Genomic DNA, 13,361 nt, shown 5'->3' with positions numbered 1-13,361 from the left:
TACTCTCTCTCCTTTCACCCTGTTCATCATCAAAAGTGTTTTGCTTCTGACTACCACCTCTCCCAATCCACCATCCCTTCTATCAGTGCCCGCACCCTTGTCTTATCTCTTTTCCCTTCTACTTTACTGTAGGGTAAAATAAATTCTTATACCCAACTGTGTATGTTGTTCTCTCTTTGAGCCAATTCCAGTGAGAGCAAGATTGAAGAGCTAACTTTCTACCCCTTCTCCTCCACTGTAAAAGCTCTTTCATACCTGTTGTATGTGAGATAATTTACCCTATTCTACCTCTCTCTTGCACCTTCTCCCAGGGGATTCCTCTTTCTTACTCCTTTATTATATATTTTTTTAGATAACCATTCCATCATATTCAACTCAAACCTGTGCCCTCTGTCTATGTATACTCCTTCTAACTAAAGCTATCTATAATCACATGAAAAAATGCTCTAAATCACTATTGATTAGAGAAATGCAAATTAGAACAACTCTAAAGTAGCACCTCATACCTATCAGATTGGCTAATATGACAAAAATGGAAAATGATAAATGTTGGGGAAGATGTGGGAAAATTGGGACACATGCATTGTTGGTGAAGTTGTGAAGTAATCCAACCATTCTGGAGAGCAATTTGGAACTACACCCAAAGGGCTATAAAACTGTGCATACCCTTTGATCCAACAATACCACTACTAGGTCTGTATTCCAAAGAGATCATAAAAAAGGGATAAGAATCTACACATACAAAAATATTTATAGTAGCTCTTTTTGTGATGGCAAAGAACTGGAAACTGAGAGGATGCCCATCAATTAGGGAATGGCTGAACAAGTTGTGGTATGTCAGTGTAGTGGAATACTATTGTTCCATAAGAAATGATGAGCAGGCAGATTTCAGAAAAACCTGGAAAGACTTGAATGAACTGATGCTGAGTGAGGTGAGCAGAACCAGGAGAACATCATACCCAGTTAACAGCAACATTGTGCAATGACCAACTCTGATAGACTTAGCTCTTCTCAGCAACACAATGATTTAAGAAAATTCCAAAAGACTCATGTTGGAAAATGCTATCCACATCCAGAGAAAGAAATATGGAGTCTGAATGCAGATCAAAGCATACTATTCTCTCTCTCTTCTTTCTTTCTCGAGATTTTTCCCTTTTGTCCTGATTCTTCCTTCACAACATGAGTAACGTAGAAATATGTTTAATATGATTGTGCATGTATAGCCTAAATCATATTGTATGCCATCTTGGAGAGGAGTGAGGGAAGAGAGGGAGGAAAATTTAGAACTCAAATATTATAAAAGTAAATGTTGAAAACTAAAAATTAATTAATTAATAAAAAAAAAAAAAGAAAGAAAGAAATTGTGACCATGGTCTTCCACTCCCCAGAACATTCTGGTGTGCTAGTGCTCCTCTGGGACTGCCATGCAGGACTACAACCCAGATCCGTGTATAGGCAATGAAACAGAATCCTGCACCCAGTGCCAGCAACAGGATCCCTGGAATCTCCTTCTGACCAGTTGTCAGACTCCTTTACCATCTACGGGCTAAAAAGTCCAGAAACCATTCCTACAGCCACTGATTCAGTTGCTCCCAAGGCTTGCTGCTGGTTTGTTGGGTCTTTCCCTGCACTGGAGCAGACTTTCCTGGAGTACACTCCACTCTCACTCCAGTGTAACAGACTTTTCCTGCTGACCTTCTAAGTTGTCTTGATCTGGAAAATTGTTTCAATCTTTCCTTTTGTGGGTTCTGCTACTCCAGAATTCATTCTGAAGCATTATTTAAAGTTGTTTGGAGGGGGAAATGTGAGAGCTCAGGTGAATCCCTGCCTTTTCTCTGCTACCTTGGCTCTACCGTCATGCCACAACTTTTAAAAAAAATTAGTATTTTCCTCAGAATATCTCAGCAATTCATCTTCCAAATTTTAGAAAGAACCAGAGTGTGAATTATGCAATCATTTTAATTTATTTTGGTCTTTTGGTAAAGGGTCTAATTTTGTCTCAGTTAATTTGCCACACATCACATATGTCTGCCACAAATCGAAGTCAACAGTATTGCTCACCAAGTTATCATTAATACCAGAAATTTGGCCCAAACAAAACTAATGTGCTATGACTGGCTGGGTGCATTTTCATTGACTTCTAATCACAGTCCCTGTTACAGTAAGGTAACAGGCTGCGCAGCACTTATAATTTGTTTCACAGGTTTGGATCTGTACCCACAAAGACGTTCACACTTTTTCTAGCTTGTAAATGATTTAATAATGATAATAATCATAAATATACATGCACATAAATGTGATTACATATGATTATACAATTTTAGAAACAAAGACTATTAACTGAAAGATAGAGAGATAAAGAGGAAGAAATACCTCACCAATCTGAGGAAGTACCAATTCCTGAACACCTGACTGGGAGAGTCCTGTATCCGGCTGGGAAAGTCCCTATGGCGGAGCATCCTCTCTGAGGGGAGACTCCCAAAGTCACTTTCCCAAGAGACACCCTTTTTATCATCCTTACACAAAGAAGGCAGGGGGCCAAGAAACAGGTGATTGATCCTAAGGACCTGAGAGTATTGATTGAAACTCTCCGATCTCAAGAACAATCTTTGTTAGTTAAAAAGGTCGCCCAGGAACTGGCCAAGTCAATGGATATTTACCTCAAGACCTGTTTCTAAGGAATAGCTCCCCAAGGTGGGTCTGGGTTGGAACAAATCCCAGAACAATACTTTAGGGAAGTTCCTTGTCCTTTGGCTTGGGCTGTGGATAGGGAAGATCTTACACATTAATCCTTCAGTCCCCTATCTGTTATTGTAGCTAATGCATTTCTACCCTGTTTTGTTCCTGTGATCTATGCCTAAAATGATGTCTCAGAGACATCTATGAAACAACTCTAATCCTAACCACCAACGTTTTGTTAATCCAAGCATAGTTCTGGATTCCCTGATAGCTAAATGAATGAACTCAAGCTGGGTTTTTTTTTTTTTCATCTTGGGAACAGAAAGTTGCAACAAGATAAAGAGAAGGCTGTACTGAATAAGGGCCACTCTATTTCTGGACTGTCCTGGGTCCAGAGGTTCCTCATCTGTTAAGTGATTGAATGAATTAGATGGCCCTAGAGGTCCCTTCCAGCCCAAGGTCTGTGTTCCGATGATTTAATTCTATCAAGAAAGGAGGAAATAGTGGCAGCCTAACTAAGGATCAATGTGGTGGCCAGTCTGTCAGCTATCCAACAGGGGATTTGTCTAGCTGCCAAAGAGGATGACTAAATGATGGAGCAGTCTATGTCATAGTGACCATAGATTCAGTCAGACAGCAGGAGGTGGAGGTGGGGAGATGACACAGAGACCACTCTGGACCCACAACTTAGGGATTTTTTTCTGAAGTGAAAGTGGACAACAATGCTAAAGGAAACTTGGAGTCAGGAGCGCCTTAGGGCCGTTGTCTAGGGGGATTTTGAAAACAAGGGCCTCAAGGAAATTAAAAGCTAAACATCCTGAGATGAAGGAGATTTGGACTTAAATTTGGGTCTGTTTGGGGTTGGGGGGGAGAGCTCTTTCAATAATAAAGAAAATCTCTTTTCAGCACAGTTGTTCAAGTTAGTTTATTATTGTTCAGACTTCATGAAGGGTCAAATAGGGATTTGGGGGTCTTCTTGGTAAAGATATTGGAGTGGTTTGCCATTTCCCTTTCTGCCTCATTTGACATATGAGGAAACTGAGGCAAACAGGATTAAGTGACTTGCCCGGGGCACACAGTTAGTTTGAATTCAGGAAGATGAATCTTCCTGACTCCAATCGCAGAACTCTATCCACTGTACCACCTAGCTATCCACAAGTTAATCTACAGACTATAAATGCTGCATATGACCCAGTTAATTGTTGGAGGAAAAAAGGGTGGTTGTTGTTTTCCCTGCCTGGAAGGTCTGTAAAGTTGCCACTGAAGTTTATTTTCCTTCGCTCACTATACATTAGGTACTCCTATGGTAGCCTAGCACCACTGTAGTTCTTCCTCGTAAATTCCAGGGTACGTGCCTGGCTATTAATAGCTAGCATGAATTCCAGGATATCATGGACACTGTCTTCCATGACTTCTATTTCACCACCCACTTCCTACTTTTTCACAAGAATTATGTCATTGGATAACCAGAAATGAAATCTGAGCCATCTAGTCCACCCCCTCATTTTACAGATGAGAAAGCTGTCAGAGAAACAGAGTAAGAACGTCCCTTATTCCTTTCTCTTCTCACTACCATCACTACCAACTACACCTTCCGGTTTCCATAAGAAGGCGATTGGCTTTAGTTCATTGACTTAGGAATCAGGAAACTGGATCTCTGGGTTAGCAAATCCCCTGACAGGTTGGTAGTCTAAGATAAGATTTGGTTTATAGACTCCTCTCTGAACTACAATACTCTGAGACATGACCCTTCTTTACCCTTTTTTGAAAATTGCTAGGGCAGCTAGGTGGTGCAGTGGATAGAGCACCAACTCTGGAGTCAGGAGTTCAAATGTGACCTCAGACACATAACACTCACTAGCTGTGTGACTCTGGGCAAGTCATTTAATCCCAATTGCCTCAATGAAAAAAAAATTGCAATATTTAACTTTTTGCAATACTGTAACATTTTTCTCTTCTCCATAAATTCTAAAAAATCAATGACAACAGCCCATCAAATACATATGACAGAATCTTGGAATGTAGTTCATTCACCTTGGCTTGGTATTTTGAACTCATCAAAGGCAGCTAGGTCATCTCTTGCAATTATTCTACGTATCTTGGGTTTGAACTTCATGGCGGCCATTTATGTTGTCTTTTCCCATTAGGATATCATTATTTTGGGTAAATGGAAGTAAAATAAGAGATAAAAAGTTCCATCTTCTTTCTGCCATTCATTCTGACCCACTGGTTAGACTCTCTATTGAAGATTTAAGTAAAGATATAGCCAAGAATCTCCTAGGACAAGAAGGCCCACACTGAAGAAATCATGTATCTACCAAAGTATCAAGTGCTGTCCATACTATGTAAAGCTGTAGTCCCATATTTTTTAAGTGGCCATTAAACCTGGGCTCTGCCCAGCACCAGAGGAAAGTGGCATAGATTATAAGGATGCCTGGGTCCCAGCTGTCAATATCAGGCTGCCTCAACCCTTTGGACCTAATTTAATTTCCAGTAACTCATACTCTCCTGAGAAAGTTCATCCAGTCTGTCCTGAGTATGTTGTGGGGCCTGGCCTTTGATGTAGGTTAGAAAGAGCTCTAGGTGAAGTCTCTTTACTACCAGAGGAATCAGCTGTGACAGGTTGGGGAAGCAGACAGGGCTGGGTTGCCTCATCATAAAAGTCAACAGAAGTTCACAAGCAGCCTCTAGAGCAAATGCCGATGCAGACTTCTCTCTTGAGGCTGAAGCTGTTTGGTTTACTTCAAAGGTCACAGGCTTTTGAACTGTGACCCCTTGGCCCCAAATCCTGACATCTTTGGATGTTCCTTCAATGGAACTTGATTAACAAAGACTACCCTTTCCATATTTCATGCTTTAACTGGGAAGTCCTGTATGAACTGATGCAAAGTGGAGTAAGCAGAAGCAAGAGAATGACTTGCACAATAACAATATTACAGAGAAAAACAGCTTTGAAAGACTTGAGAACTCTGATCAATGCAATGACCAGTTATGATTGAAGGAACCCAAAGATGAAGCATGCTACCCAGTGGCAGAGAAGTGATAGATTAAAAAATGCTTAATGAGATATAGACTTTTGGACATGACCAATGTGGGAATTTGTTTTATGTATTTGTTACAAGGGTTTTCTTTTTCTTTTTTTTTCCAGTGGAAAGGAGTGGAAGGGGAGAGGAAAAAAAATTAAATGATAAAAAATAAATTTAAAAATATAAAACACATTTCTTATTTTATCTAAGAGGCAGGAGGGGAAAGTGATGGACCCAGATCTCACAGATACCCTGATGCTGCACTGTATCTAACTCCACATAATTACTTACATGGAGATAGAATTCCAATTTGAGCTCTAGTCCGAAAAACTTTTCAAGACATCATGAACTTTCCATTATTAGAGTCAAGAAGAGGTTGGATGACCCTCTGCCAAAGATTTTGGAGAAGGGATTGTGTGGGAGACTGGATTAGATGACCTCAAAAATGCTTTTGAAATCTGAAGGGTCTATGATTTTAAAAATATTAGTGCTTACCAAAGCTACGGAGGGGGTAATGGTAATAGCGTAAAGGCAATTCCCATATTCCTATTCAGGAAAGTTCAAATGAAAGAATGAAAGCAGCAGAGTACTATATGCTATCTCAAGAAAAGGTATTGGGTCTTGGTTTTTCCCAGCTAGAAGTTTTTCTGATTTTTCCCAAATTGCTCCATTTTGACTACCATCAACTTTCAGACCCATGTTATGTTTTGTCTTCCCCAATTAGAATGTAAAATCCTTGAAGGTATTTGTAGTCCTAAAATTTAACATAGTGCCTGGCACATAGCAATTAATAAATGGTTCTAGCTACCTATCATCTACTATCTATCTATAATCAATAATCTATTATATTCTGTTTATTTACCTATCATCTATCTAATATCTATTCATATCAATCTATCATCTATCTTTCTATCATCTATTTGATGAAATCCATTTTTGTTCTGTAACATTCTTTTCTGCCTCTCAGAAGCAAAACAGCTCTTTTCTGTGTGCGTTATAAGCCAAGCCTCCATCTCCACCAAATATGAAGGATATTCTGAAATTTCTGGGTTCTCTTCTCCTTCTTCAACCCTAATAGCAAAGTTATCTTCTCTCTGGTTCCCTGGATGCTGAGAAATTGTCAAAGGCATAATGATAGATTCTAGGAGATTGTCCTCAGATGACACAGAGGCATAACAATGAGTTTCCTCCAGATCTTGGGTTTATAATCAAACTGATGTCCTTAATTCATAGGAAATCTCATTCCTTTATATATAAAAAAAGTTTGGAAATTGTTTTTTCACCAAAAAGTTTGTTTAGGGAAAACTTACTAGTTGAAACCTGTTTGTCCTTCATTCTTGAAGAGGACCAATGACATCACAAGAATAAATCTAGTTGGGCTAAGGTCCTTCCACTCATCTCCTATGCCTTGTGATAATTCCTTTACACTAGAACCACTTAAATTTAATTTTCTGAAATTGGATTATCTAAGATCTATATTTGATTCTTTGTTAATTTTTTTAAATGTTCAGTCTTGCTAGCAGATGATTATTTTTTCTCAATTTGTTATCATTTGGGCTAGTTCATTTTAAAAATTGTCATTTTTGTAATGTGACTTTCCTTCCTTTTGATCAGGTTGAGTTTACAAATCTAGGAGTAGAATTTCAGAATTTATTGAAATTGGTTAGGAGACATGTGGAGGTATTTGAGGTCACAAAGTCTCCTCAGCACTGCTCAAATTGCATTATGAATTTGATGCAAATCCTGCCCCATCCAATCCAATACAGGTAAAAGGGTAAGAATGTTGGGGGGAGAAGTAATGAAATGAACAGCTGGCAGAAAGAGAGAGCATCCTGTTCCCCGTGATTACTGAGGGAGGCAAGTGGTGGTTTTAATGGATGTGACTAAAGAAATATTAAGATTTTGCACTTGGAACATTCCATTTGAGATAGGGTAACGTTTTGGCCAGTCGTTGAGAATGAACAAACCCTCCTACTTCTTTCCTTCTTTCACAGAGCAGCTTTTACCAAAAACAGCATCAGATTTGGCCATTTCCAGGATCTGTCAAGCTGGCTCCCCAAACACACAATTTTTCTCAGAACCCCACTCAAAGAAACCAGATAAGATAGCTTCCTCTGCCTCAGGAAGCCAAATTCACTCTTGTGGTCTGAGAAGGAACTCTCTTTATAGGACTGATTTTTTTCCCTCCTCACATGCTCCTTCTTGCCCTGTATCCCCAGTGCGCACACCCCAAGTTGCACTCCTTAGGTTTAAATCAAAGTAGAAGGTGTCCAAAAGTTTATACTGTAGACCCTGAAAACATGCCAGTGATAGATGTAGGATATCCTTACCATGTTTATAGGCTCCCTTCATCCCCCTGACAATATGTCTGTCAATTCTGGATACATGCAGTCCATTCACATCCCTCATGAATTAGTGTGCCTGTGTTTCCACAGATCTTCCAACACTGATTATTCCTACTTCCATATATATATGAAAGTGTATATATATATATATATATATATATATATATAAATAAATAAATATATACATACATACATATATATGTGTGTATATGTATGTATTTCTGCTTTCTAGTATGTAGGGCACTTACTATCTGTGTAATCCTGGGTAAGTCACTTAAGGGTTCTCTGCCTCAGTTTCTTCGTCTGTCAAATTGCATAATAATAGCACTGACTTCCTAAGGGTGTGGTAAGGATCAAACAAGGTGATATTTATAAAGCACTTTGTAAATCTTAAAGCATTATGTAAATGCAAGCTATTATTTTTTAAATAATTCATTGATCAGCATAGGTGAGATTTCTACACAGCTTAAACTAGTTTGATAACAATATGTATTGATTAGTGTAGAGAATATTATGTTCAGATACTCTGCCGAGGCAGATCAACAACTTGTCTATGAATTTCTGATTTTAAGAGTTTCCTGGAACGCTAAAAAGTTAAGTGACTCAATTAGTACATCTTGAATTTAGGCCTTCCTACTACAGTGCTGGCCCACTATACACTTCAGTACACTGTCTCTGAGATCTCTACTAATGCGCATGATACCTGTCATAGGATCAGAGTATTAACAGAAGGAAGAGGGACTTTCTAGATATTCTGGTGCAACACCTTCATTTGACATATGAGGAAACTGAGGTCAAGAGAGAGAAACTCATGTATTTGTTGTTATTTGGTTGTTTCAGTAATGTCCAACTCTCACATATAATGGGTATCATATTGCTTGCATTTTCAATGGATGCAGCAGTGGCTAAATGGAGGGAGATAACTAGGAACTCAAAAAATTTTTTAAATGAATGTTAAAAATTAATTAACTAATTAGCTGATTTTTTTTAAGTAGAGGGGTGAACTGACTGCCCAAAGTCACAAGGTAAGGAGCAGAGCAAAGATCTAAACCCTTGTTTCCTGAATCCAAGTCCAATATTTTACTGTATCATGCTTCATTAATAATTGCTGGATAGTATTAAATAGATTAATAAATAATAATAAAATTTATAAGATATGTTAGTACATATTTAATAACATTCTTATTCCTAACAATTGAGTGTTAAGTAGAAAAATAGCCAAAGTTTATTTCCAGATTCTTAACACTTACATCCGCTACCTGAAACATTCCCAGCTCAATTTCCCCACCTAGTGACCTAATGAGGAATTTCAGCTTCTAAATTTTGACTGAATAATCTCCGGTACTGTTCTTGATTAGAAGGTAGCATCCAGAATATGTTTATGAATGGCACTGATCTTGCACTCAAGGTATATGAGTTCAAATCCTAGCTTTGTGACCTATTGCCTGTGTGACATTGGCCAAATTACTTAATTTCTCTGGGACTTAGTTTCCTCATCTGTAAAGTAGGAATAATATTGACATTCTCTATCTCACCAGCATGCAGTATGGAAAGTTATTTGAAAGATTGGAAGTGCTCTGTAAATATTGTTATTATTTCCTACTATGATCCAAGACTACTTGAGTTCAAGAACCCTTCCAACAGCATGTATTGACCTTGTGAAACAATTGGTCGATCATAATGGTGAGATCCTGGGCTCCATACCTAATTTGATATCATCCATTGTTTCAGAACACTTGTTTGTTGCTTGAGGAATAGAGACTAACCCCTTTTCTCTTCCTAGTTAGTCTTTGATGGTCACGCAGTCACGCACACAAATTCTCTCTCTCTCTCATTATTTAGAGTTTAATAAAAATTAATTTATTTCAACTTAGAAAAAGTATGAGCATACATACTATTATTCACATACACAGAATAGATACAGAACTCCTCAACTTTGTCCAGTTAGGAGATGTCTTTCTTAAAGCCCCTGTGGTAATTGCATGATTCTTCTGCTGGATCCCAGTCAGTTTCACAGTATGATTTTATCAGAGTGATAACTAGGGTAGGGTAGCTAGGTGGTGCAGTGGATAGAGCTCTGGGCCCGGAGTCAGGAAGACTTGTCTTCTCGAGTTTAAATCCAGAGCCTCAGACACTTACCAGTTATGTGACCCTGGGCAAGTCACTTAACCCTGTTTGCCTCAATTTCTCATTTATAAAATGAGCTAGAGAGAGAAATGACAAACCATTCCAGTATGTCTGCCAAGAAAACCCTAAATGGGGGTCAGAAGAGTTGGATGCAGCAGAAATGACTCAACAACAACAAATAATCAGGGTGAGGCCATCAGAATTTTGCCCCCTGGAAACTTAAAAAAGGATGTATAAATAAATATTTCAAATGATAATTTGAATATTTGTTATATTTACACTTTAACAGCATTTGTATTCTTCACAAATATAGAAACAATCATGCTAAATACCTAGGTAGGTAGAATATTTAGTTAAAAAGGAAAGCTACCAGATAGTGGGTTCTTCCTCCCAGTTACCTCACTTCAAAAGAGCTCCTCCTCCCTCACCCAGTTTCACTCCTTGGTGGCCTTCTCTTCATCATAGGTTTCCTATGAAGACAGGGAGGTCAAGGTCTCTCCTTGCCCAAAGGTTTTGGATTCTAGTGTCTCTCTTCACTGGGGAACAATTTCCTGGGGTTTTGCTTCATGGGGCTGGTGTCCTAAGATCTTCATTGACATTCCAGTGAATTGTCTTAATTACTTCTTGTATTATTTTTAGCTGATTAACTTAAGAAATTGATTGATATGTATAAGTAGAGCTTATATCAGATTGCATACTGTCTTGGAGATGGAGGAGGGAAGGGAGGGGGAGACAATTTAAAACTCAAAAGCTTATTGAAGTGAATGTTGAAAATTAAAAATAAATAAGTTAATTAAATAAAAAAAGAAAAGAAAAAAGTAAATTATATTAAAAAATTAAAAATTGATTTGAGGAACTTGCCAAAAGCATGTTTTGGGCTGCTTGCTCTAAGAACTGAAATTTGCTGTTTATAATGATCTATTCCGGACATTTGAGAGTTTCTCTGTCCCCAAATAATCCAAAATAATTCTCAGAATTTCAAAACATCAGAATTATAGAGCACAACAGATGGCTCCTAGTCTTTTTTTTTTTCTTAATTAACAAGCATTATTTTTCTCCCTGTTACCTCATCCTCTCCTTTTTAGGAAAAAAACACAAGCAGAAAAAAAAACCAAAACCCTTGTAATGAATAAGTAGTGAAGTAAAACCATTTCCACCATAACCATGTCCAAAATTAGATGTCTCAGTATGTAATCTGAATCCATCACCTCTGTCAGGAATTAAGTGGCGCTTGAGTTGAACCCTGGAGGAAGTTAAATGTTCTAGAAGGCAGAAGTGAGAAAGAGTCTAGTCCAAACCTGGACAAAAGTACAGAGACATGGGAAGAAACGTTGAGTTCAAGGAAATCTAAGAGGGCAGATGATGGGAATAACACAGGATTGGGCATTAGGAATAATGGTAGAAAACATTAGGTTGACATTAGGCAATGATGGTAGAAGAACAAGAAAAGAAGAGAAGAAATTCAACGGAGAGGACAGTGTATAGTGGGATTGGTTACATAGTGCTAATTTGCCCGAAGACCTGGGGAAGAGAAGGAAGTAAGGAAGGAGGTAATGTAGAGGTAATGAAGGGTCCATGCACCTGCAAAGAGAGGGGGCTAGATATAGTTCAAGGACACATAGGGACCAGGGATAGAAAAACAAGAGCAGGAGGAGGCACATGCAGGTTAAAGGAAAAAGTTGTTGGAGGGCTGACACATTGAGGCTGACATGGACACAGTGGAAAGGACAGGTGACATGTTAGGGGCTGGGGACAGACACATGGTACCTGAGTGCCAAGTGACAGAAGACAGGAGAGCAGGTGGGTGGGCTGGTTGAGTGGGCCAAGGATCTCCTCGCTCTGTGCTGGAGGTCTCAAGCCAAGCCCCCAGACCAAGTCCTCAGTCCTGTGCAGTCTGTCAATTCTTCTACTTTCATTTGGAGAGGTACTTTTTTAGGTTTTTGGGGGGGGGGAGGGGCGGAGGTTAAGCTGAGGGAGCAAGAGCGGAGAGAGCATAGTACTGTACAGTAATGTTAGCATAGGTGTGCTTTTCGGAATGCAGATATCTTTCAGAATTCTTTACATAAAGTTGAATTTGTGTAATGCGAATTTATGTAAAGTGACAATTACCTTAAGCCATGCCGGTCAAACAGGCTGGTGAAGCAGTTCCCTATGCAGGAGGTTCCACTGGTGTTCAAAGCCCTTCATAAGTAGCCCCCTCCCCACTATCGTCCTCGGATCCAGTGACACTGGTCTCCTGGTTGGTGCAAGAATAAGATGCTCTATCTCTTAGTTCTGGGTGTTTTCATTGGCTGTCCCCCATGCCTGGAATGTTCTCCCTCCTCATTTCCACCTACTGACCTCCTTGACTTCCTTCAAGTCCCAACTAAAACCCCTCCTTCCACAGGAAGCCTTTCCCAACCCCTCAATTCTCATGCCTTTCTTCTGTTATTTCCCATTTATCCTGTCTATTGCTTATTTGTATATATTTACTTACTTACTTGTCTTTGCCTTTAGATTATGAGATCCTTGAGGGCAGCAACTCTCTTTTGCCTGCTTTTGTATCCCTGGAAAATAGCATAGTGCCTGGCATGTAGTAGGCACATAGTAAATACATATTGACTGACATTTCTGGAAAGTATTCCCACCTCAAAGAATTCCTAGTTCTCTCCAAAACATAATTCAAATGACTTTTCCTTGGCATTTGGTGGAGAAAGCATTGGACCTGAGTCAGGAAGCCCTGAGCTCAAATCCTGCCTCAGACACTGACTAGCTGTGTAACCCTGGACAAGTCACAATCTCTTTAGACTCAGTCTCTTTAACTGAAAAATGAAGGGGCTTTATTTGATGACTTCTAAAGTCTGTTTCATCCCTAAATCTTCTTGTTCAGTCATTTCAGTTGTGTCCAACTCGTCATAACTCCATTTGAGGTTTTCTTGGCAAAAAACCTGGAGTGGTTTGCCATTTCCTTCTCCAGCTCATTATACAGATGAGGAAACAGAGGCAAATAGGGTTAAGTAATTTGTCCAGTGTTACATAGCCAGTAAGTGCACGAGGCCAGATTTGAACTCAGGAAGAGTCTTCCGAACTGCAAGACTGACTCTTTAGCCACTGTGCCCCAATCTCTAAATCTATGTTCCTATAAAAGGCTTTCCCTGTTTCTTCCTCCCCTGTCCCATTATTAACCCTCTCTCCATCTTGAAAA

The sequence above is a fragment of the Vombatus ursinus genome, unplaced genomic scaffold, assembly GCF_900497805.2.
Source record: "Vombatus ursinus unplaced genomic scaffold, bare-nosed wombat genome assembly UNPS02001419.1, whole genome shotgun sequence".
Lineage (NCBI taxonomy): Eukaryota > Metazoa > Chordata > Mammalia > Diprotodontia > Vombatidae > Vombatus > Vombatus ursinus.
Note: the sequence above shows the minus strand (reverse complement) of the source record.